This window comes from Meles meles, chromosome 11 (genome assembly GCF_922984935.1).
Source record: "Meles meles chromosome 11, mMelMel3.1 paternal haplotype, whole genome shotgun sequence".
NCBI classification, from domain to species: Eukaryota; Metazoa; Chordata; class Mammalia; order Carnivora; family Mustelidae; genus Meles; species Meles meles.
Genome location: NC_060076.1, coordinates 72,339,847 through 72,367,325, shown reverse-complemented (window position 1 = coordinate 72,367,325; position 27,479 = coordinate 72,339,847).

Genomic DNA, 27,479 nt, shown 5'->3' with positions numbered 1-27,479 from the left:
AGAACCATATGATACTCTCAATAGATACTGAAAAAGCATTTGACAAAGTACAGCATCCCTTCTTGATCAAAACTCTTCAAAGTGTAGGGATAGAGGGCACATACCTCAATATTATCAAGGCCATCTATGAAAAACCCACCGCAAATATCATTCTCAATGGAGAAAAACTGAAAGCTTTTCCATTAAGGTCAGGAACACGGCAGGGATGTCCATTATCACCACTGCTATTCAACATAGTACTAGAAGTCCTAGCCTCAGCAATCAGACAACAAAAAGAAATTAAAGGCATCCAAATTGGCAAAGAAGAAGTCAAACTATCACTCTTCGCAGATGATATGATACTATATGTGGAAAACCCAAAAGACTCCACTCCAAAACTGCTAGAACTTGTACAGGAATTCAGTAAAGTGTCAGGATATGAAATCAATGCACAGAAACCAGTTGCATTTCTGTACACCAACAACAAGACAGAAGAAAGAGAAATTAGGGAGTCAATCCCATTTACAATTGTACCCAAAACTATAAGATACCTAGGAATAAACCTAACCAAAGAGGCTAAGAATCTATACGCAGAAAACTATAAAGTACTCATGAAAGAAATTGAGGAAGACATAAAGAAATGGAAAAATGTTCCATGCTCCTGGATTGGAAGAATCAATATTGTGAAAATGTCTATGCTACCTAAAGCAATCTACACATTTAATGCTATCCCTATCAAAATACCATCCATTTTTTTTCAAAGAAATGGAACAGATAATCCTAAAATTTATATGGAACCAGAAAAGACCTCGAATAGCCAAAGGAATATTGAAAAAGAAAGCCAAAGTTGGTGGCATCACAATTCCAGACTTCAAGCTCTATTACAAAGCTGTCAGCATCAAGACAGCTTCGTACTGGCACAAAAACAGACACATAGATCAATGGAACAGAATAGAGAGCCCAGAAATAGACCCTCAACTCTATGGTCAACTAATCTTTGACAAAGCAGGAAAGAATGTCCAATGGATAAAAGACAGCCTCTTCAATAAATGGTGCTGGGAAAATTGGACAGCCACATGCAGAAAAATGAAATTAGACCACTTCCTTACCCCACACACGAAAATAGACTCCAAATGGATGAAGGACCTCAATGTGAGAAAGGAATCCATCAAAATCCTTGAGGAGAACGCAGGTAGCAACCTCTTCGACCTCAGCCGCAGCAACATCTTCCTGGGAACATCAGCAAAGGCAAGGGAAGCAAGGGCAAAAATGAACTACTGGGATTTCAACAAGATCAAAAGCTTTTGCACAGCAAAGGAAACAGTTAACAAAACCAAAAGACAACTGACAGAATGGGAGAAGTTATTCACAAACAACATATCAGATAAAGGGCTAGTATCCAAAATCTATAAGGAACTTAGCAAACTCAACACCCAAAGAACAAAGAATCCAATCAAGAAATGGGCAGAGGACATGAAGAGACATTTCTGCAAAGAAGACGTCCAGATGGCCAACAGACACATGAAAAAGTGCTCCACGTCACTCGGCATCAGGGAAATACAAATCAAAACCACAATGAGATATCACCTCACACCAGTCAGAATGGCTAAAATTAACAAGTCAGGAAATGACAGATGCTGGCGAGGATCCCGAGAAAGGGGAACGCTCCTCCACTGTTGGTGGGAATGCAAGCTGGTGCAACCACTCTGGAAAACAGCATGGAAGTTCCTCAAAATGTTGAAAGTAGAACTACCCTATGACCCAGCAATTGCACTACTGGATATTTACCCTAAAGATACAAATGCAGTGATCCGAAGGGGCACGTGCACCCGAATGTTGATAGCAGCAATGTCTATAATAGCCAAACTATGGAAAGAACCTAGATGTCCATCAACAGATGAATGTATAAATAATAACTGGTATATATACACAATGGAATACTATGCAGCCATCAAAAGAAATGAAATCTTGCCATTTGCGACGACGTGAATGGAACTAGAGGGTATCATGCTTAGTGAAATAAGTCAATTGGAGAAAGACAACTATCATATGATCTCCCTGATATGAGGACATGGAGATGCAACATGGGTGTTAGGGGGATAGGAGAAGAATAAATGAAACAAGATGGGATTGGGAGGGAGACAAACCACAGTTGATTCTTAATCTCACAAAACAAACTGGGGTTTGCTAGGGGGAGGTGGGGTTGGGAGAGGGGGAGGGGGTTATGGACATTGGGGAGGGTATGTGCTATCGTGAGTGCTATGAAGTGTGTAAACCTGGCGATTCACAGACCTGTACCCCTGGGGATAAAAATACATTATAGGTTTATAAAAAAACAAATTGGAAGGGGAGGTGAACCATAAGAGACTATGGACTCTGACAAATAACCTGAGGGTTTTGAAAGGGCGGGGGTGGGAGTTTGGGGGAACAGGTGGTGGGTAATAGGGAGGATGCATATTGCATGGAGCACTGGGTGTTGTGCAAAACAATGAATACTGTTACGTTGAAAAAAATAAATAAATTTTTAAAAAAAGGCTTTAAAAAGACCTTGTACGTTTACTCATTCTAAAATCTAAATAACAAAATAGTTTTAAGTATTATTTCATTATTCCTACACAACACTTACATCACTAAATCTTGGTTGTATTAATAAAAGAAAACTTCAGAGCTCCTGAAATTTGGAGTCTTGTTTTGTTTTTTGGGTTTTGGTGACTAAGCAGCCAGCTAACTTTATATAAATCTATGTTCGTTGAGGTCACATTAAAAATGCTGGAAATTTATGCCTAAATTTATGATCAGCTAGCCAAATGTTTTATTTCAATATGTAGCTTTTTTAAAAATTCAGTACGGAAGATAACTTTTATATTTGTTAGGTTTATGTTGCAGTAGTAACATGTAACAAACATTCCCAAAATTCAGTGTGTGTACTCTTTCTACCATCACCAACTACATGCGGTTTCTCCACATCAATTTCTAATACCAAGTGGAGGTCTAGCAATTCAATCCACTTTAGACACTAACTTCTGGAGGTAGCACAGACTTCACAGGTCAAGGACTGCAAAACTGCCCTCACTTCAGCTGTCAGCCACAAGTGGGATGCCCAAGCTACTCCAACTTTTGATCAGAAGACTACAAATTCAGTGGTTCTTACAACTCCCCTCCTTAGGTTTGGTAATTTGCTACAGTGGCTCACAGAAATTAGGAAAGTGCTTTATTTATGATTTCCAGTTTACTATAAAGGATATAAATCAGGAATAGCCAAGTGGAAGAATTGCACGGGGCAAGATATGGGGGAAGGGAGGGAGGAAAAGCTTCCATGCCCTTTTGGGTGTTCTGCCTGCCTGGCATACCAATGTCTTCACCAACCTGGAAACTCTCAAAATCTCATTGTTCAAGAGTTTCTAGAGAGGTTTCACCACGTAAGCATGATTTACTACATCACTGGCCATTAGTGACTGAATTCAATTTCCAGCTTCTCTCCCCTCCCTGGAGGTTGATTTAATTTCATGATTGTTTTTTTCTGTTGATCAGTCCCCATTCTAAAGTTATCTAGCCCCTACCACCATGGATCATATTAACATGTAAAAGACAGCAAATTCCAAACTTTTGGGGAGTTCTGTGCCAGGAACTGGGAACAAAGACCAGATGTTTATTTTTATTATACCACATAGTAGTTTACAAAAACAAGCTTTGTCTCTCATGGAGATTTCTATAGGTAGGTGGGTCTCTGCTAAGCTTACTTGGGATCATTTCAGCTTGGTCTAGGTTGTGGTTTGGTTTGAGATATACTCCATGTGTATTCTTATTTTGGGCCCAGCATTTACCCAGTGTATGTTTTGTCTTGGCAGATGGTCAAAACATAGGTGTGAACAGAAATGGGCAATGTCTCTTAATACTTCATCCTAGAGCTGGTACATGCTTTTGCCACCCCCTGCCCCCACCACCACATTCAGTTGACTAAAGCAAGACACATGGTCAAATCCAAAGTCAATGCGGCAGGAAGTAAATCTACTCATATCACATTAATTGCAGGGAAGGAGTAATACAGGAGAAATTTTGACAAATAACACAATATACTAGGGGTCTTCAAATGTTTTTTCAAAGGGGCAGATAGTAAAAAGCATCACAAAATGCTCGCCTATGTTCTAGCTAGCATTTGCTGACTCCTGCAATAAAACACAGTCTTTCCTATTATCAAAATTTTCCCTTCTAAATGCAAATTATGAATACCCCAAGAGTCATATTCAATCAGAGTCAACATCCAGGATCTCAAGACAATATCTGTATCAGGCCAAAATGTGGCAACTCATGATCCAGAGACTTAAGAATTAAAATGTCAAACCATCTGCTCTCTCTCTATATACACACACATACACAGTGATGAAAAGAGGTAGGATAACTACAGTTAACATCCCCATTTGGAAAATAAAAGAATTGGAGGCACATAGGAGTAACCAAAATCCTACAGAAGGTGGTAAATATGTCATAATTAGGCCCCAGATCCAATTCCTAGTAACAACTCCTTAGTCCACTGTTCTCCATGGTTCTTGAATCTACCCGCTGTGATATCTTCTCTTTTGTTAGCCTTGGACACATTTGAAAAGACCTTCAGATCGCTTCTTGGCCTTTTGCCTAAGTATAAAATCATGATCAAGTATATGATGAAGTATAATATGATCAAGTACAAAAAGACCATCAGAGAACATTCCTTTCTTTCTTAGCTTGTTTCTTACCTGTTTAAAGTTGAAATCCCTGTGTTCTCTTTCATTGTTCATTTTTAAATTGAGGGTGATGTATTTTTGAGAATAACAGCTCTCTGAACCCCATCTCCCTCCCCTCTTTTTTTAATCTCTCAATTTGATCAGTCCTATATGCCAAAAGTCAGACCCATAATTTTGGTGGGGGGGATGTCTCTTTCTCTTTCTTGACTTAATTTCATCTCCTTTGACCATATCTTCCTTCACTGAAATTATACTCTTTGCCTCCTTTATAGATGCCATCTTCCCAACTGTAATGATCTACTGACCCATATCTTAAGTTGCGGAGAGTTCTTAACCAAAGGTTTTCATAGCCACATCCTTATTTTGTCTTTGCTCTGAGGCTGTGTCTTTAAAACCAAAGTTCCGTTTGGGTTTTTCCCATGAGTCTGAGTCTTAGAAGGCCTTTTACTTTTTTTATTTTTTTAAAGATTTTATTCATTCATTTGAGAGAGAGAAAGCACATGCAGGAGGTGTGGCAGAGGGAGAGGGAAAAGCAGCCTCCCTACTGAGCAGGGAGCCCCAAGCAGGGCTTAGAAGGCCTCAAATATTTTTTTTAAGATTTTATTTATTATTTGACAGAAAGAGACACAGCGAGAGAGGGAACACAAACAAATTATGATGGGAAGCAGGCTTTCCGTCTAGTGGGGAGTCCAACATGGGGCTGGATCCCAGGACCCTGGGATCATGACCTGAGCCGAAGGCAGACGCTTAACAACTGAGCCACCCAGCACCCTCAAAATATTTTTTAATCTTATCTTCAACTGGTGGAGACTTGAAAGAGTTTCATTTCTCAACCTGAAAAATTCTAGATTTTCTGAGCATTCTATATTCTTTTTCAATTGTTTTTTCCTGAGATCCTCTTTTTCTTTTGACACCATATCAAATAAAACTAGTAACAATCAACTCATCCTATCCTGCCTCAAAACTTCCATGCCTAATGTTACAAATTAATTAGAAGGAACATTTACTAAATGTTTTACCCCACGTAACCTGGGTTGCCATTCCCAGGCCACTTTAAACAGTTCCCTCATTCCAAAGCCAGTGCTTCATATTTTAGGTTGATGTCATGGCTGTATTTCATTCTTACTACCAATTTTTGCATAATGTATTTTTAGCTGATTTTTTTAGTACAGTTGACATACAATATTACATTAGTTTCAGGTGTACAACTTAGAGATTTGACAAGTTCATACATATGCTATGTTCATCATAAGCATAGATACCACCTGTCCTATTACATGACTGTATTCTTTATGCTGTGTCTTTTATTCCCCTGACTTATTCAGTCCATAACTGGAAGCCTATCACGTCCTGTCTCCTTCATCCATTTTTCCCAGACCCCTACTCCTTGAAACCCCTTTATTCATTTGTTGTTTTTATAGATTCCATCTATGATTGAAATCATACAGTATTTGTCTTCTCTGTATAACATATTTCACTTAGCATAATACCCTGCAGGACCATTCATGTTTTCTCAAATGGCACAATCTCACCCTTTTTTATAGCTGTGTAGTATTCCCCATTGTGTGTGTATGTGTGTTTGTGTGTGTGTGTATACACCACATCTTCCCTATCCATTCATCTATTGATGAACCCTTAGATTGTTTCCACCTCTTTAAAAATATTCCTAAAACTTGGTGCTTTGCAATAATAAACATTTGTTTCTTGCTAAATATATGAAACTAAGGGAGTTTGTTCCTAGCTACCTGTCCTACAAGAAATGCTAATGGGGGTCTTCAATTTGAAATATAAGAATATCAAACAATAACTCAAAGTTATATGAAGAAATAAGGAGCTCTGGTAAAGGTAAGTTCATAGGTAAACATAAAAGCTAGTAATATTTTTGCTTTAGAATTCTTTTTGTTTCTATACAATTTAAAAGACAAATGCATAAAACAATAATTATAAATCAATGTTAATGGGCACACAGGTACAAAGAAGCAATCTGTGGCAATAACAATACAAAGGGTGGGGAAATGGAGGTGCAAAGGAAGTTTTTATATGCTATTGAAGAAAAGTTGTTATCAATTCAAAGCTAGATTATTTAAATTTAGTATATTAATTTAAATTCTCTTGGTAACTACTTAAAAATAACTAACAAATACACATAGAAGGAAATAAGAAGGGAATCAAAATGACAGACTAGAAAAAATTAACCAAACACAAAAAAAGATATTATTGAAGGAAATGAAGAAAAACAAATAGATTTGACATATAAAAACAAAGAGTAAGATGGTGAAAGAAAACCTTTTTTTTTTAGATTTTTTTAAATTTATTTTAGAGAGACAGAGAAAGAGAGAGCAAGCACAAGAGCGGGGTGAGGTGCAGAGGGAGAAGTCTTAATTCAGGGCTCAGTCCCTGGACTCCAGGATCATGACCTGAGCAGAAGGCAGATGCTTAATTGATTGAGTCACCCAAGTGTCCGAAAGAAAGACTTCTTAACAGTAATCTCCTTAAATGTAAATGGATTAAATTCACCAACTATAAAATAGAGGCTGGTAGAATGGATACAAAAACATGATCCACCCACAGTCTATAGGAATCTCAATTTAGGCTCAAAACCAAAACATAGGTTGAATATGAAAGAATGGAAAAGACATTCAATAGCAGTAACCAAAAGAAAGCTGGAGTGTCTACATTACTATCAGACGAAACCAACTTCAAGTCAAAACTGTTATAGGATACTCAGAAAGTCATATAAAAGTCATGATAAAAGGGTAAAACTATAAAGACGAGATAAAAATTATAATCATGTACACCAAACAATAAAAAATACATGAAGGAAATATTAAAAGAACGCAAATCAAAACCACAATGAGACACTACTTCACACCTACTAGAAAGGCAAAAATTAAAAAAAAAAGAAAGAAAACAACAATGTTGATAAGAATATGGAGAAATTGAAACCCTCTTACATTGTTTATAGGAACATAAAGTTGGAATACAAAGTACAGAAAATTTGGTGATTCTTTCTTTTTTTTAAGATTTTATTTATTTATTTGATAGACAGAGATTGCAACTAGTCAGAGAGGCAGGCAGGGAGAGAGAGGAGGAAGCAGGCTCCCTGCTGAGCAGAGAGCCCGATGTGGGGCTCGATCCTAGGATCCTGGGATCATGACCTGAGCTGAAGGCAGAGGCTTTAACACACCGAGCCACCCAGGCGCCCCAAATTTGGTGATTCTTAAAAAAGTTAAACAGAATTGCTGTATGACTTAGCATTTCTACTTTTAGGTATATAACCAAAGGAACTGAAGACAGGTACTCAAACAAATACTTGTACGTGAACATTAATGCAGTAAGATTCACAGTATCCTCAAAGTGGAATTAACCCAAATGTCCATCAACAGATAAATAGATAAACACATAATGGAATATTATTCAACCACAGAAAGGAGTAAAATGCTGATACATCTGTAACAGAGATGATTCTCAAAATCATGTTGAGAAAAGCCAGACACGAAAGGTCACATATTTTAATGATTCCATTTATATGAAATAGCCAGATTAGGTTCCATAGAGATAAAAAGCAGGTAGGAGGCTGCTAGTGGCTGTTGAGTTCATGGGAAGTGACTCATGAATAATAGGGAGTGATGAAAATATTTTGGAACTGGCTGGAGCGGGTGGTTGCATAGTATTGTAAATATACTAAATGCTTCTGACTCACTTACTTGAAAATGGTTAATTTTGTGTTATGTGAATTTCACCTCAATTTCTTCCCATTCTCCTACAATTTAATTTTTTATTTTTTGATTATTCTCATAACAATTTTATTATTTTTTTTAATTATTTTTATTAACATATAATGTATGATTTGCCCCAGGTCTATGAATCATCAGGTTTACACATTTCATAGCACTCACCATAGCACATTTTAAAAATCCTAAAGATGAAAAAGAAAAAAAGAAAATTAATTCAACCCAGCAAGTCCACTCTTAACGTATTTACTCAAGGGAACTGGAAAACAAAACAAAACATGTTTCTCCATCTATCATCACAAATACTTACTTGTACATGAATGTTCCTAGCAACTTTATGCATTATAGACCCACAGAAGGCCAAACCAGGACTCTTTTTAAAAGAAAATTCAGTGAGGTACAGATAGTAAATGCATAATCTACTTGCCCTGTACTGCTTTCAAGCCGGCTTAAAACAAATTATTTTATAAGGGCCAAACTGGAATTACTGTACAAGAGACTCAAAGTCTCTCTTCAGGCTCAGTGGTCAAAGGGGCTGTGAGTTGAGCTAGCTTAAGGTACTAAAATAAAAGGACTTTCCAGCACCTCCCTCCACATCCTCTGACTACCTGTTAGGTTCTTGGGCTTATTATCATTCAGGGAATCTCAGATGTGAGACTGATTGCTAGAAACAAGGTTTGAGGAGTGTACATCTTAGTGTGAGAGGGAAGATTTAAATTATTTTCGAGAAGTGCACTCAAATCTGCCTACTGCAACTGAACATAATTCTTTAAGCTTATGATTGCCTAGCCTGCTAAGTGCCCACTCTAGCCCTCAGAGTTCCTTCCAAATGAGCTAAGTGCTTTCTGCATGCAAATTTCATGCCTGGGGATAGGCATTTAATGGAACAATTCTGTAGCTCTATGGCACATAGAGACATTGGAGAAGAGGGGACTACCTTCTGATAATTGGGACTGTTGAAAGCTCCCCAACCTCTTTAGTAGGAAAAAGATTGATAGGGTGTATCTCCAAAATGCCACGGCGATCAGACCTACTAGTGGTCACCTACCTGAGTGGACCAAACACTCCAAAGCTTCCCTGCCAGGCCAGGCCCTGCTAGAGGCTCAGAAGTTATTCATCTTATAAATGAAATTTAGCACCCTTTGACTTACATCTCCCTATTTCCCTGACCCCCAGTCGCTGGCAACCATCTTACTATTCTGTGTTTCTGTGAGTTTGGCTTTCTCTCACTCTCTCTCTCTCTCTTTTTAAAGATTCCACATGTAAGTGATACTGTATAGTATTTGTCTTTCCTTTGATTTAGGGCTCTTAATTAGCCATACGGCTTTTGGGGGCCTCCAATTCTAACCACTCTGTATGCCACTGCAAGGTAGAACTTTATAAATCACCACTTTTCATGAAGATGTTCTCAAAACTTCATGCTTTCATGACGATGCTCTCGTATCATATCTAGCCCTGCTTCTTCATTTTTCTTTCATTTATTCACTTAAGAAATATTTACTGAGTGCCTACGATGTGCTAGGCATTAAGTCTGCTATCATAGAAGTTACATTTTTGAGAGAGAAGACAGACAATAAAAAGAAAAACTGGGGAAAAAACAAAAAACATGGCAAAAGAACAGGGTAATCAGCAGAAGCTATTTCAGATAGGGTGGCCAGAGAAGAACTCTCTATTAAGGGGGTGATTGAGCAATATTGAATGAAATAAAGCTGAAAGCCATGCCAATAACAAAGAACAGCATTCTAGGCAAAGGGTTACAAATTCCATTTTTAAAATTTTTTAAAAATATTTTATTGATTTATTTGAGAGAGAGAGAGAACAAGCAGTGGGTGGGGGGCAGAGGCAGAGGGAGAGGGAGAAGAAGACTCCCCAGTAAGCAGGAAGTCTGACCACATTGGGACTCGATCTCAAGACCCTGAGATCATGACCTGACCCAAAAGCAGCTGCTTAACTGACTGAGAGACCCAGGAGCCCCAGAATTAAGAATTCTAAAAGCCCCAGATAGGGCAGATGCCTAGTGAGTTCTAGAGACACCTGGAAGGCCATTGTGTTGGGAATGGAGAGAATACTATATAGAATGACAGGTAGTGACTTTAGAGAAGGAGGCTATATTGCTATCATATATTCATCCTTACAGTCAATATTATAGACTTTCTGTTTTATTCTGTCCAAATGAGAAATTATGGTAAGCTCTGAATTCATGAAGTTTAATCTCCGAACTTTTATCTCATTATAAGCCCTTTAGTTTTGACCTCCCATGCATCATTACTCAATCTTCTTTTCATCCAATCATAAAGTATATTGACTACCGGGGCGCCTGGGTGGCTCAGCGGGTTAAAGCCTCTGCCTTCAGCTCAGGTCATGATCCCGGGGTGCTGGGATCGAGCCCCGCATCGGGCTCTTTGCTTGGCTGGGAGCCTGCTTCCTCCTCTCTCTCTGCCTGCCTCTCTGCCTACTTGTAATCTCTATCTGTCAAATAAATAAATCTTTAAAAAAAAAAAAAAAAGTATATTGACTACCAACCTTATGCTGGATACCAAGGCAGGTACTGGGCACACAAAGGTGAAGAACTTAAGACAACAAAGAGAATATGGTACGTAAATGTTATCATAGAAGCATTTACAGAAAGTTCTGGTATTAAAACTTAATACCTTAATTTCCTGGGATATTCTGGCTCTGAATGACCTTATTAATTACTACATGATGGTAATGAAAGTATAATGCCTGAAACAAATAAACTAATGCAGAAGAATCTGTGTTCCAACCAGTTTCCAGGTTCTGGTTATTCAGCAGTGAACAAGTTTCTGTCTTCATAGCATTTATATACTAGTTAGAGAGGCAGATAATAAACCAATAAAAATGCAATATGGTAACAGTAGTGCCATAAACATTCTATTTGGAAAGATATAGCAGGGCAAAGAAATGAAAGTTGGTGGAAAAGTGGTTTGTAAATAAAGGGAGAGAAGTCCCTCTAAGATGTGACATTTGAGCAGACATAAAAGGGGTGAAGTATGAGCCACGTGAAGTTTTTTGGAAGTGTGTTTCAGGGAGGGAAAGACAGCATGTGAGAATGACCTTGGTTTGTTTATGAAAGACAAGAAAACCATGTGTCTACACTGCAATAGGGAAGGAGATGGGCTTACAGAAGAGATTAGAGGAATAGGTAGGGGCTAAGTTGCATAAATTCTTACACACCCAGCTAAGGAGTTTGCCTTTTATTCTTGTTGGACACAGAAGAAACAGGACCTGATTTGTGTTTTTAAAAGATCGCCCTGACTGGTTTGTGAAGATTTGACTTTGGGGAGCAAGATTGCAAACAGGCCAGGTTGAAAGCTATCTAACGGTGGTTGGGGCAATGTGGCTAAAGCAGCGGTGAAAGGGGATCACAATCTGGAAAACACTCTGAAGGATTACTGGATTAGATGTGGAGTGTAAACAAAAGACTGGAATAAAAATAATCTTAGATTTTTGGCCTGAGCAGAGCTGAACAGTGATGCCATTTTCTGAGAAATCAAGACTTCAGTTCAAATGTAAAATTTGATATGCTTCCTACATATTTAGGTGAGTATTGTGAACAACTAGGATAGAAAAGTCTAAAATGCATAGAAGCAGTCAGAACTGCCCTTGAAGGGGAGAGGCATCTCTTATTATGTCTAATGTTGCTAAAAGATTGAAAAGATGGGAACTAATAAATTATCACTGACATCAAAAAAGTGAAAATTCTGTTATAATAATAAAAATACTGGATTGATGGAATAATAATAAGAGCTTAATTGGAGTGGCTTAAGAGAAAGGAGGAAATAAAGAAGTGGAGATAATGACAGACATCTCTTTCCAAAAGTTTTGCTAAAAGAGGAGCAGAATCATGGGATAATAGCTGGAGGGGAACTTGAGGTCTAATTTTCTTGAAGAATGTGGGATATTTTTGCATGCTTATAAGTTGATGGAAATACTTAATAGAGAGAGAAAAAAATGATGCAGGCAAAAGATAATTGCAGAAGCAAAGTCCTTCAGTAAGAGAAAAAAAAATAGGATATGGCTCTTAGAAGCAGGACAATCCACCCATTTTAACAGGAGGAAGGATGTTTAATGTGTATGTTTATAAGAGTGGGACATTATACATCCATGAACATGTATGAGCTCAGTGTCATGGATGAATCTCACAAACAAAACTGAGCAAAAGAAGCAAGTAACATAAAAATATGTGTGGCATAATCATTCAAATCCAGAGAAATAAATAATATATTGTACAGATATAATCTTAAGTATGAAAGTTTTTTAAAAGCAAGGAAATGATAAACATAAAATATAGGGTAACTTGACCATTCTCTTATACCATACACAAAAATAAACTCTAAATAGACAAAAGACAGGAATCCATCAAAATCTGTGAGACAGGAATCCATCAAAATCTTAGAGGAGAACATAGGCACTAACCTCTTCGACATCAACCACAGCAACTTTTTTAATGACACGTCTCCAAAGGCAAGGGAAACAAAAGCAAAAATGAACTTTTGGGACTTCATCAAGATAAAAAGCTTCTGCACAGCAAAGGAAACAGTCCCTAACAAAACTAAGAGGTAAGCCATGGAGTAAGAGAAGATATTTGCAAATGACATTATAGCCAAAGGGCTGGTATCAAAGATCTATAAAGAAGTTCTTAAACTCCAAACCCCAAAAACAAATAATCAAGTCAAAAAATGGGCAGAAGACATAAAGAGACACTTCTCCAAAGAAATACATACAAATGGCCAACAGACACATGAAAAAATGTTCAACATCTTTAGCCATCAGAGAAATTCAAATCAAAACCACATTGAGATACCAGCTTACACCAGTTAGAGTGGCAAAAATTAACAAGGCAGGAAACAACAAATGCTGGAGAGGATGTGGAGAAAGAGTAACTCTTACACTGTTGGTGGGAATGCAAGTTGATACAGCCACTTAGGAAAACAGTATGGAGGTTCCTCAAAAAGTTAAAAATAGAGTTACCTTCTGGCCCAGCAATTGCACTGTTGGGTATTTACCCCAAAGATACAAATGTAGTGAAAAGAAAAGGCACATGCACCCCAGTGTTCATAGCAGCAATGTCCACAATTGCCAACTGTGGAAATGGCTGAGATGCCCTTCAAAAGATGGATGGATAAAGCAGATGTGGTCCATACATACAGTGGAATATACTCAGCCATAGAATGGATGAATACCCATCATTTGTATCAGCATGGATGGAACTGGAGGGGATTATGCCAAGTGAAGTAAGTGAAGCAGAGAAAGATAATTATCATATGGTTTCAGTCATACATGGAACATAAGGAATAGCACTGAGGACATTAGGGGAAGGAAGGGAAATTGAAGGGGGGAGGGACCAGAGGAGGAGATGAACCAAGAGAGACTATGGACTCTGGGAAACAATCTGAGGGTTTCAGAGGAGAGGATGGGTTAGCCCAGTGATGGGCATTAAGTAGGGCATGTGTTGTAATGAGCACTGGGTTTTGTATGCAAATAAAGAATCATGGAACACTACATCAAAAACTAATGATGTACTACTATATGGTGACTAACACAATGAAAAAATATATTGGTGATAGATTAAGGTAGAGTGTATAGAGGTAGCTTCAATTTTACTAGTAAAGTCTATTTCATAAGTTGGAGGTAGGATCATAGGTCTTCAAGTTTCTATGTTTCTTACCTTAGATACTTCGTATTAAATAATACATAACAATTTTTCAGTATTCTACTAGGATTTCTAAGTGGGTAGCCTTGGGAACATTCTAAATGACTCCGTAACACATAAAACGTATCTCCGTTGACTTCTGGGAGTCATTAACTTTAGAACATCAATGGTAAGTCTGTTTTTGGAGTAATCATTTGAGCCTACAGACCCTCCAACCATACTGGAAATATTTTAATACATTTAGATTTGTTGATAAATGACCAGTCCTACAACAAACCTTATCTCAAATAAGGAAAGATGATTTTCTAGTCTTCCCACACATAGCCAGCTGTCTTCCCTAGCCAGAAATCTGAGAGAACACAGTACTAACTACTAACTTCATTTTATTCCCACTTTAAAGGTTTTGATCCTATCTTAACTAAAATGTCTTGCCCAAGACTCAACAAAATTTTGGATCCATGTGTAAAAAGTTAGGAAATAAATACTCCTCTTCACTGCTTCCCTGCCTCCAACTTCAGGACCTACACTCTCTAGCCCTATGTTCATTAGATGTTTTTTATTGTTCCCAAATATATCAGGTATGTTAAAACAAATTTACATTTTCAAAACAAGCATTATAACAAAACTCTTTTTTTAAAAAAATCAGGATTCCCTTCTTTAACCAGCTTTTTCAATAATATGACAAACTAAAAGCCAAATTGCACCAGACAAGGGTACTCATTATCTTATAAAATTAAGGACCCAGACTGGCTGAAGAAGGGCTCTGGGGTCAGAAGCCTCTGCTGAGGGATGTCAGTTTAAACACTATGATGGAACTTGCAGAAGAGAAATCATCACAAGGGACCTCAGTATTGACTAGCCTAAGCAGCTGTCTTATCATCACCACTCAATAAATAAGCTTAGCTCCAGAGCAGTTTTATGTTAGAAACACAGGACTTCTTGGGAAATTGTAAGGAAAGCAGGTTTAGGGAAGTCTTTACATTTTTTAACCTCTTCAATTTATTTAAACTATAAAAAACAAAACACAGAAGTAGCTCACCCATAACCACCTATGGCAACCACCAATCCATTGTTTATGAGTTTGGTTTGCCCATCTGTCTAGCTAGATGGCTAGCTATTTTAGATTCCACACATAAGAGAGATTATATGGTATCTGTCTTTCCCTGACTTATTTCACTTAGCATAATGGTCTTTAGGTCCATCCATATTGTTGGAAATGGCAAGATTTCATTCTTTCTTGTGGCTGAATAATATTATATACATACACTTATGTATATACAGTTTTTTATGCATTTATCCACTGATGGACACTTAGGTTGTTTCCACATCTTGGCTAGTGTAAGTGCTGCACTGACCACACTGAACATCATTGAACATGGGGGTGCATACATATTTTCAAATTAGTGTTTTTCTTTTCTTCAGACAAATACACAGAAGTGAGATCACTGGATCATAGGATAGTTCTACTTTTAATTTTTTGAGAAAACTCCATACTGTTTTCCATATTGGCTGTACCAATTAGCATTTCCACCAACAGTGCATAAGGATTCCCTTTTCTTCACATCCTCACCAACACTTTTATTACTAGTCTTTTTGATAATGCCACTCTAACCAGTGCAAGGTCATACCTCCTTGTGGTTGATTTGCATTTCTCTGATGATTAAAGATGTAGAACATCTTTTCATGTACCTGTTGGCCATCTGTTTCTTTTCTTTGGTGAAATGTCTATTCAGATCTCCTGCCCATTTTTAAATTGGATTGTTTGCTTTTTTTACTATGGACTTGTATGAGTTCTTTATGTATTTTGGATATTAGCCCCTTATCAGATGTATGATTTGCAAACATTTTCTCCTATTCAATAGGTGGCCCATTCATTTGTGAATGGTTTCTTTTGCTGTGCAGAAAATTTTTAGATTGATGTAGTCCCACTTGTTGATTTTTGCTTTTGTTGCTTTTGCTTGTGGTATTTAATTCAAAAATCATTGCTAAGACCAATGTCAAGGAGCTTATTGCCCATGTTTTCTTCTAGAAGTTGTATAGTTTCAGGTCTTATGTTTAAGTCTCTAATCCACTTTGAGTTCATTTCTGTATATGATGTAAGATAGAGGTCCAGTATTATTCTTTTGCATGTGGTTACCCAATTTCCCCAGCATCATTATTGGTTTTTAGAAATGCAACAGATTTTGTGTATTGGTTTTATATCTTGCAATTTTACTGAATTTATTTATTAGTTCAAACAGGTATTTTTATGGATTCTTCAGGGTTTTTTTATATATACTTACATACCATCTATAAACAGTGATAGTTTTATCTTTTCCTTTCCAATCTGGAGGAGTTTTATTTCTTTTTCTTGACTCATTTCTCTGGCTAGGGCTTCTAATACTATGTTGAATAAAAGAGGCAAGAGTGGGCATCTTTGATGTATTCCTGATCTTAGAAGAAAAGCTTTTAACTTTTCACCATTGACTATGATGTTAGCTGTGGGCTTGTCATATGCCACATATGGCCTTTATTATTTTTAAGTACATTCCCTCTATACTCACTTTGTTGAGAGTTTTAACCACAAATGGATGTTGAACTTTGCCACATGCATTTTCTGCATCAAGATGATCATATGATTTTTATCCCTTATTTAATTAATGTGCTATATTACACTGACTAATTTGAAGATGTTGAACCATCCCAGCATCCCTGGAATAAATCATCTTGATCGTGATGTATGATCCTTTTAATGTATTGTTGAATACAGTTTGCTAATATTTTGTTGAGGAATTTTGCATCTATGTTCATGAGGAATAGTGGCCCATATTATTCTAGGATGACCAGATTTTTTTAAAAATGTACTGAACCAGTAATGTTTCACTCTACTTTAGTTCTCTCCTTCCATGTCATACAGTAATCATTACCCTACATACACTCATTCTTTTCCCTTTTCTTCCTCCTTCATACTGGACTAGACAAAGATCAAGCCTGGCTAAACCCAACTATTGGTCTACTTGATGGCTGCAGCTGGGCATGACTGGTGAAATCTATTCAAACAAGCACCACCTGATCATTTCACTCTCCTCATGTCCAAGATGAGGTATTTCATACTCTATTTTCTCTGTTAAAATGCCTTATTTTACTAAGAGAAGCAACTGGAAGAATCTGTTTTCTATCAGTAAACTTACACACCTATCTGTTCCTTTTTCTTTTTTGTTTCCCTGACTTCTGCTAGTTTCTATTTTATCTTTTGTTGTCCACCTACTTCCTGCTTGAGTTTGTACATTTCACTTTCAAAGAGGTAAATTAAATGACATGGTTTGATCACAATTTTTATGGTCTCCTCAGTAATATTTTTTCTAGTCATTATTCTAGATGAAGGTCTAAAATAAAATTCCATTTTATTTAGATATTTTTGCCTTACAACATCTTCTTCTTGACACTGTTCCAACACCCTATTCTTACTTGTCATCAAATGGTTACATTTCCCCATGGGAGAGAAGAGGCTTAGGTTACCTTACGCTCTTCACTACGCTTTACTGCATAAGCATTGCTTCTCTCAAATAGGGCTACTTCACCTGACAATTTGTATAGCCATATTTCCCATGTGTTTTTTATAAAAATCAACCAGTAAGTCTTCTTCCCCTGAACCCCTAAGGCATTTTCTACCCTTGTTTTTTTGGGGGAAAAAGGCAGTGGAAAGATTTTGCTCTTCAAAGACACACCTTACTTTCTACAGGTATATTTTTTGTTGATTCAGAGATCTGCTGCCACTAGAATTTCACCACTGAATATGTTCTCTTTACCTCCCTATATAGTTTCATCACAACTTCAACAGCTTTTACATGGTTTTTATTGTATGAATTTGTACACTTCTTAATTTAAAAAAAGATTTTTTAAAAGAATTTTTTTGTGTAGAAAAATGGGGTCAGGATTCTTTTTGTTCCCTTTGTATGATTTCAGGAAGGGGAAAGCAAATGTTGACAGCTACATTCATCTAAAATTGTGCTGTTACTTTTTTATGTCTTAATTGGATGCTAATCTTATCAATTTGTAGCCATTCTCCTCTACTAACTGAAAGCATTTCACACTATGTTTCTGAGTATCTCTTAAACTTCATCCTACAAGTTTTAAATACAAATTCATTGTCATTCAGTTAGAAGTATTTTAGGGACCCCTGGGTGGCTCAGTTTGTTGAAAGTCCAACTCTTGATTTCAGCCTAAGTCATGATCTCATGGTCGTGAGATCCTGCCCTGTGTCAGTCTCTGTGCTCAGCTGGGAGTCAACTTTAGGCTCTTTCTCTCCTCTCTCTCACTCCCACCCCCACCCCCCCCCCCGTCCCTGGCTGCTCATGCTCTATCTCTCTAAAATAAATAAATAAATCTTTCTTTGAAAAATAAGTATTTTAAATGTTTCAATATGATTGCTTTTTGTCTCATACATCATTTATAGAGGTTTTTCAATTTTAACTTCTTTGTATAGACTTCCAACTTAATTACAGTGTAATCACAGAACATAGTCTGTATAATTCCTGTTCTTCAGAAGTATTAAGACTTATTCCATGCCTGGTACAGAGTCAAATTTGGTAAAAGTTCTGTGTATGATTGAGAAAAAATAAAACTCGCAATGCTGCTAAGTGTGGGATTCTATATTTGACTATTAAATTAAACTTGGTACTTTTTCAACTCTGCCACAACTTTACTTGTTTTTGTCTGCTTGACCTATAACAACTGAGAAATGTTTGTTAAACGTTTCCAAAAATTGCGAGTTTTTCTCCCTATAATCCCATAAATTTTTATTTCTATATTATAAAGCTATGTTATTAGTTACAGGTATGTTTAAAATTATATTATTCTCCTGGAAAGTGACTATATATATATATTTAATGAATTAAAAGTAAATAAATATTTTCACACATCTTAAAATCTGTGTACCTATAAATGCTCAGTATGCACCTAAATTCACATGATTTTTTTGTCTATTATTTTAGCTCTATTTCTAAACAGAAATATTTGAAAATACTTATTTATATACATATGTATATATTTATATACATATATACATATGTGTTTATCAGTTTCTTTGCAATGTCTTTTCTTATTGCATCTAAAACTTTTTTTCTAATGTCATTATTATTCTTCTTTAGGTACATTTTTTTAAGGTCCTTTAGAAAAGATTTGTTGGTCACCAACTATGTTAGTTTTAGTTACACTGAAAAAAATATATCTTTCTCACTCTTAAAAAATATTTTCATTGTGTACATAATTTTAATTTCAAAGTTATTTCTTCTCATCCTTTTAACATATTCCACTGTTTTCAGGATTTTTTTCATTGCTCTACAGAAGTCTATTGTGCCTGTTATTTTTTTTCTAGGCAATTGGGTTTTTTTTCTCTAGTTATTTAGGATTTTTTCCTCTTTCCAAAGTTTCTATGAATTTATTTTCATATATTTGATTTGATATTTACTGTACTTCCTTTAACTGCAGAATTGTTTCCAAAGACATGGATTTAAAAATGAAGTCAATAGGAGGAGTCAAGATGGTGGAGAAGTAGCAGGCTGAGACTACATCAGGTAGCAGGAGATCAGCTAGATAGCTTATCCAAACATTGCAAACACCTACAAATCCAATGGGAGATCGAAGAGAAGAAGAACAGCAATTCTAGAAACAGAAAATCAACCACTTTCTGAAAGGTAGTACTGGCAGAGAAGTGAATCCAAAATGACGGGAAGATAGACCGCGGGGGGAGGTGGAGGGGCCAGCTCCTGGCAAGCAGCAGAACAATGGAGCACAAAATCAGGAGTTTTAAAAGTCTGTTCCACTGAGAGCCATTGCTCCAGAGGCTTAACCGGAGTGAAGCCCACGCGGGGTCAGCATGGCCCCAGGTCCCACAGGGTCACAGAAGGATCAGGGGTGTCAGAGCATTGCAGAGCTCGCAGGTATTAGAATGGGAAGCCAGCTACGCAGGCTGGGTGAGCTCAGAGCGCAGCTGGAGGCCGGGGATATGGGAGTGATTGGGCACTATTCTCTGGGGGTGCACTGAAGAGTGGGGCCCTGGGCTCTTGGCACCTACAGACTGGAGACTGGGAGGCTGCCATTTTCATTCCTGTCCCCTGGAACTCTATGGATAACCTTCAGGGAACAAAAGCTCCCGAAAGCGAACACAAGCAGATTACTTACTCCAGCCCCAGGTAAGGGAGGTGCAATTCTGACTCGGGCAAAGACACTTGAGAGTGGGGCGCCTGGGTGGCTCAGTGGATTAAGCCGCTGCCTTCGGCTCAGGTCATGATCTCAGGGTTCTGGGATTGAGTCCCGCATCGGGCTCTCTGCTCTGCAGGGAGCCTGCTTCCTCCTCTCTCTCTGCCTGCCTCTCTGCCTACTTGTGATCTCTCTGTCTGTCAAATAAATAAATAAAATCTTTAAAAAAAAAGAAAAAAAAAGACACTTGAGAGTCACTACAATAGGCCCCTCCCCCAGAAAAATCAACAAAATCCAGCCACGTAAAAGTTCATCTACCAAAGAAAGCAGGTTCAATAGCTAGGACAGCAGCGGAATTCCAGAGGAGGAGAAAGGAAAGCACAGAACTCATGGCTTTCTCCCTATGATTCTTTAGTCTTGTGGTTAATTCAATTTTTTTTTCAATTTTTTTTCTTTCTTTTTTCTTCTTCTGCTAAATTTTTGAAAACTTTTACCCTTTTCTTTTTTAACATTTTTTAACTAGGTTATCTAATATATATATATATATATATATATATATATATATACATACATATATACACACACACATATATATATACACACACACACGCACATATATATTTCTTTATATATATTTCTTTTTAATATTTTTTCTTTATTTGTTTCCTTTTTAAAAATTTTTTTTAATCTCCTTTTATCCCCTTTCTCCCCCCCACAATTTGGGGTCTCTTCTGATTTGGTTACAGTGCATTTTTCTGGGTCTTTGCCACCCTTTTAGTATTTTATTTGATCCTTCATATCCTCTTATCTGAACAAAATGACAAGGCGGAAAAAATCACCACAAAAAAAAAAAAAAAGAACAAGAGGCAGTACTGAAGGCAGGGGACCTAATCAACATGGACATTGGTAATATGTCAGATCTCAGGTTCAGAATGACAATTCTGAAATTTCTAGCCAGGCTCGAAAAAGGCATGGAAGATATTAGAGAAACCCTCTCTGGAAATATAAAAGCCCTTTCTGGAGAAATAAAAGAATTAAAATCTAAACAAGTTGAAATTTAGAAAGCTATTAATGAGGTGCAATCAAAAATGGAGGCTCTCACTGCTAGGATAAATGAGGCAGAAAAAGAATTAGTGATATAAAAGACCAAATGACAGAGAATAAAGAAGCCGAGCAAAAGAGGGACAAACAGCTACTGGACCATGAGGGGAGAATTCGAGAGATAAGTGACACCATAAGACAAAACAATATGAGAATAATTGGGATTCCAGAAGAAGAAGAAAGAGAGAGGGGAGCAGAAGGTCTATTGGAGAGAATTATTGGAGAGAATTTTCCTAATATGGCAAAGAGAACAAGCATAAAAATGCAGGAGGTGCAGAGAAGCCCCCTCAAAGTCAACAAGAATAGGTCCACACCCCGTCACCTAAAAGTAAAATTTACAAGTCTTAGTTTTTTTTTTTTTTGAGGTATAAAAAACAAATATTTATCTTTGAAAAATACAACTTTGAACACTACTGACATCTCCTTTACAAAGTATTTTCCGGAAATACTCTTCATTGGCTTTGCTTACTTAGTACATTCTTTTATTCTGAACCAAGACTCAAGGGAGGGCATGCTTGTGTTACTTTAAGTACCAGCAACACCACAGAAGAAAAGATAATCTGTGCCTCAGGATATTAGCCCCAAATCCTCATCCTTTCTCTTTTGTTTCCATCAAGGAGGACTTCCTGACTGGTCCACGTACAGTTTGCCATTGCAATCTGCTGGTGGGCATCATAGAACCGGAGGTGCCCCCGGCCATCGGTGCTCCAAGAGGAGCTGAGCTCTTTGCAGGAAGCCTCACGCACCCAGGCTCATTCATTACCAAGAATTTTCTACTAATACTCACAAGAGAAAATCCTGAAAGCAGCCCGGGAAAAGAAGTCTGTAACATACAATGGTAAAAATATTAGATTGGCAGCAGACTTATGAACAGAGACCTGGCAGGCCAGAAAGAGCTGGCATGATATATTCAGAGCACTCAACGAGAAAAACATACAGACAAGAATACTCTATCCAGCTAGGCTATCATTGAAAATAGAAGGAGAGATAAAAAGCTTCCAGGACAAACAAAAACTAAAAGAATGTGCAAACACCAAACCAGCTCTACAGGAAATATTGAAAGGGGTCCTCTAAGCAAAGAGGGAGCCTAAAAGTAGTAGATCAGAGAGGTACAGAGACAATATACAGTAACAGTCACCTTACAGGCAATATAATGGCACTAAATTCATATCTCCCAATAGTTACCCTGAATGTTAATGAGCTAAATGCCCCAATCAAAAGACACAGGATATCAGAATGGATAGAAAAACAAAACCCATCTATATGTTGCCTACAAGAAACTCATTTTAGACGCGAAGACACCTCCAGATTTAAAGGGAGGGGGTGGAAAACAATTAACCATGCTAATGGGCATCAGAAGAAAGCTGGGGTGGCAATCCTTATATCAGATCAATTAGATTTCAAGCCAAAGACTATAATAAGAGATGAGGAAGGACACTATATCCTACTCAAAGGGTCTGTCCAACAAGAAGATCTAACAATTTTCAATATCTATGCCCCTAACGTGGGAGCAGAAAAATATATAAACCAATTAATAACAAAATCAAAGAAACACATCAATAATAAGATGATAATAGTAAGGGACTTTAACACTCCCCCTCACTGAAATGGACAGATCATCCAAGCAAAAGATCAACAAGGAAATAAAGGCCTTAAATGACACACTGGACCAGATGGACATCACAGATATATTCAGAACATTTCATCCCAAAGCAACAGAATACACATTCTTCTCTAGTGCACATGGAACATTCTCCAGAATAGATCACATCCTGGGTCACAAATCAGGTCTCAACCGATATCAAAAGATTGGCATCATTCCCTGCATATTTTCAGACCACAATGCTCTGAAGCTAGAACTCAATCACAAGAGGAAAGCTGGAAAGAACCCAAATACATGGAGACTAAACAGCATCCTTCTAAAGAATGAATGGGTCAACCAGGAAATTAAAGAAGAATTGAAAAAATTCATGGAAACAAATGATAATGAAAACACAATGGTTCAAAATCTGTGGGACACAGCAAAGGCAGTCCTGAGAGGAAAATATATAGTGGTACAAGCCTTTCTCAAGAAACAAGAAAGGTCTCAAGTACACAACCTAACCCTACACCTAAAGGAGCTGGAGAAATAGCAAGAAAGAAACCCTAAACCCAGAAGGAGAAGAGAAATCATAAAGATCAGAGCAGAAATCAATGAAATAGAAACCAAAAAAAACCAATAGAACAAATCAATGAAACTAGGAGCTGGTTCTTTGAAAGAATTAATAAGTTTGATAAACCCCTGGGGCGCCTGGGTGGCTCAGTGGTTTAAGCCTCTGCCTTCAGCTCAGGTCATGATCCCAGGGTCCTGGGATCGAGTCCCGCATCGGGCTCTCAGCTCAGCAGGGAGCCTTCTTCCTCCTCTCTCTCTCTCTCTCTGCCTGCCTCTCTGCCTACTTGTGATCTCTCTCTGTCAAATAAATAAATAAAATCTTAAAAAAAAAAGATTGATAAACCCCTGGCCAGACTTATCAAAAAGAAAAGAGAAAGGACCCAAATAAATAAAATCATGAATGAAAGAGGAGAGATCACAACTAACACCAAATAAATACAGACAATTATAAGAACATACTATGAGCAACTCTACGCCAACAAATTGGACAATCTGGAAGAAATGGATGCATTCCTGGAGACATATAAACTACCACAACTGAACCAGGAAGAAATAGAAAACCTGAACAGGCCCATAACCAGTAAGGAGATTGAAACAGTCATCAAAAATCTCCAAACAAACAAAAGCCCAGGTCCAGACAGCCTCCCAGGGGAATTCTACCAAACTTTTAAAGAAGAACTAATTCCTCTTCTCCTGAAACTGTTCCAAAAAATAGAAATGGGAGGAAAACTTCCAAACTCATTTTATGAGGCCAGTATCACCTTGATATCAAAACCAGACAAGGATCTCACCAAAAAAGAGAACTACAGACCGATATCCTTGATGAACACAGATGCAAAAATTCTCACAAAATACTAGCCAATAGGATTCAACAGTACATTAAAAGGATTATTCACCACGATCAAGTGGGATTTATTCCAGGGCTGCAAGGCTGGTTCAACATCTGCAAATCAATCAATGGGATAGAACACATTAATAAAAGAAAGAACAAGAACCATATGATACTCTCAATAGATGCTGAAAAAGCATTTGACAAAGTACAGCATCCCTTCTTGATCAAAACTCTTCAAAGTGTAGGGATAGAGGGCACATACCTCAATATTATCAAGGCCATCTATGAAAAACCCACCGCAAATATCATTCTCAATGGAGAAAAACTGAAAGCTTTTCCATTAAGGTCAGGAACATGGCAGGGATGTCTATTATCACCACTGCTATTCAACATAGTACTAGAAGTCCTAGCCTCAGAAATCAGACAACAAAAAGAAATTAAAGGCATCCAAATTGGCAAAGAAGAAGTCAAACTATCACTCTCATAGATGATATGATACTATATGTGGAAAATCCAAAAGACTCCACTCCAAAACTGCTAGAACTTGTCCAGGAATTCAGTAAAGTGTCAGGATATAAAATCAATGCACAGAAATCAGTTGCATTTCTCTACACCAACAACAAGACAGAAGAAAGAGAAATTGAGTCAATCCCATTTACAATTGCACCCAAAACTATTAGATACCTAGGAATAAACCTAACCAAAGAGGCTAAGAATCTATATGCAGAAAACTATAAAGTACTCAGGAAAGACATTGAGGAAGACACAAAGAAATGGAAAAATGTTCCATGCTCCTGGATTGGAAGAATAAATATTGTGAAAGTGTCTATGCTATCTAAAGCAATCTACACATTTAATGCAATCCCTATCAAAATACCATCCATTTTTTTCAAAGAAATGGAACAAATAATCCTCAAATTTATATGGAACCAGAAAAGACCTCGAATAGCCAAAGGAATATTGAAAAAGAAAGCCAAAGCTGGTGGCATCACGATTCCAGACTTCGTGCTCTATTACAAAGCTGTCATCATCAAGATATGGTACTGGCACAAAAACAGACACATAGATCAATGGAACAGAATAGATAGCCCAGAAATAGACCCTCAACTCTATGGTCAACTAATCTTCGACAAAGCAGGAAAGAATGTCCAATGGAAAAAAGACAGCCTCTTCAATAAATGGTGTTGGGGGAGCACCTGGGTGGCTCAGTGGGTTAAAGCGTCTGCCTTCAGCTCAGGTCGTGATCCCAGGGTCCTGGGATCAAGCCCCACATCGGGCTCTCTGCTCAGCAGGGAGCCTGCTTCCTCCCCTCTCTCCCTACCTGCCTCTCTGACTAGTTGCAATCTCTGTCTATCAAATAAATAAATAAAATTTAAAAAAAAATAAATCTTCCTGGGAAAATTGGACAGCCACATGTAGAAAAATGAAATTGGACCACTTCCTTACACCACACACAAAAATAGACTCCAAATGGATGAAGGACCTCAATGTTAGAAAGGAATCCACCAAAATCCTTGAGGAGAACACAGGCAGCAACCTCTTTGACCTCAGCCACAGTAACATCTTCCTAGGAACATCATCAAAGGCAAGGGAAGCAAGGGCAAAATGAACTATTGGGATTTCATCAAGATCAAAAGCTTTTGCACAGCAAAGGAAACAGTTAACAAAACCAAAGACAACTGACAGAATGGGAGAAGATATTTGCAAAAGACATATCAGATAAAGAGCTAGTGTCCAAAATCAAAAGGACCTTAGCAAACTCAATACTCAAAGAACAAAGAATCCAATCAAGAAATGGGCAGAGGACATGAACAGACATTTCTGCAAAGAAGACATCCAGATGGCCAACAGACACATGAAAAAGTGCTCCACGTCACTCGGCATCAGGGAAATACAAATCAAAACCACAATGAGATATCACCTCACACCAGTCAGAATGGCTAAAATTAACAAGTCAGGAAATGACAGATGCTGGCGAGGATGCAGAGAAAGGGGAACCCTCTTACACTGTTGGTGGGAATGCAAGCTGGTGCAACCACTCTGGAAAACAGCATGGAGGTTCCTCAAAATGTTGAAAATAGAACTACCCTATGACCCAGCAATTGCACTACTGGGTATTTACCCTACAGATACAGACGTAGTGATCCAAAGGGGCACATGCACCCGAATGTTTATAGCAGCAATGTCTACAATAGCCAAACTATGGAAAGAACCTAGATGTCCATCAACAGATGAATGGATAAAGAAGGAGTGGTATACACAATGGAATACTATGCAGCCATCAAAAGAAATGAAATCTTGCCATTTGCGATGACGTGCATGGAACTAGAGGGTATCATGCTTAGTGAAATAAGTCAATCGGAGAAAGACAACTATCATATGATCTCCCTGATATGAGGATGTGGAGATGCAACATGGGTGTTAGGGGGATAGGAGAAGAATAAATGAAACAAGATTGGATTGGGAGGGAGACAAACCATAGTTGATTCTTAATCTCACAAAACAAACTGTGGGTTGATGGGGGGAGGGGGGTGGGGGGGAGGGAGGGGGGTTTATGGATTTTGGGGACGGTATGTGCTATGGTGTGTGCTGTGAAGTGTGTAAACCTGGCGATTCACAGACCTGTACCCCTGGGGATAAAAATACATTATATATTTATAAAAAATTAAGAAATAAATAAAAAATTTTAAGAAAAGAAGGGGTTATAGAAACGTGGAAAAAAAATGAAGTCAATGAGGCCCAAGTTTTAAGGTCCTTCATTTGCATGGATGATTGCCAAATCTCTGAAAGGTACATCAGCATTATGTTCAAATGCTCATATGCTGTGAATTTTCAAAATAAGATACTTAATCCCAGTTGGCTGAAGTTATTGTCTATTTTCACTTCAACTTCTCCTCCTTTACATTTCCTTAGCATTGGGTAGCACTGGAGAAGCTGTGGGCATTTGGGAATCTGGCTTAGGTCAACTTGACAATTTGGGTTCATGAGATATATTTATATAGTTTGCAAATCATTTCTATTTGCAAGTAAGTTATTACAAGCCACTTATCCAACCAAGCATAGTCAGTTTCCAGAAAATATCCTAGTACGTGTTGTGGTTACTTAA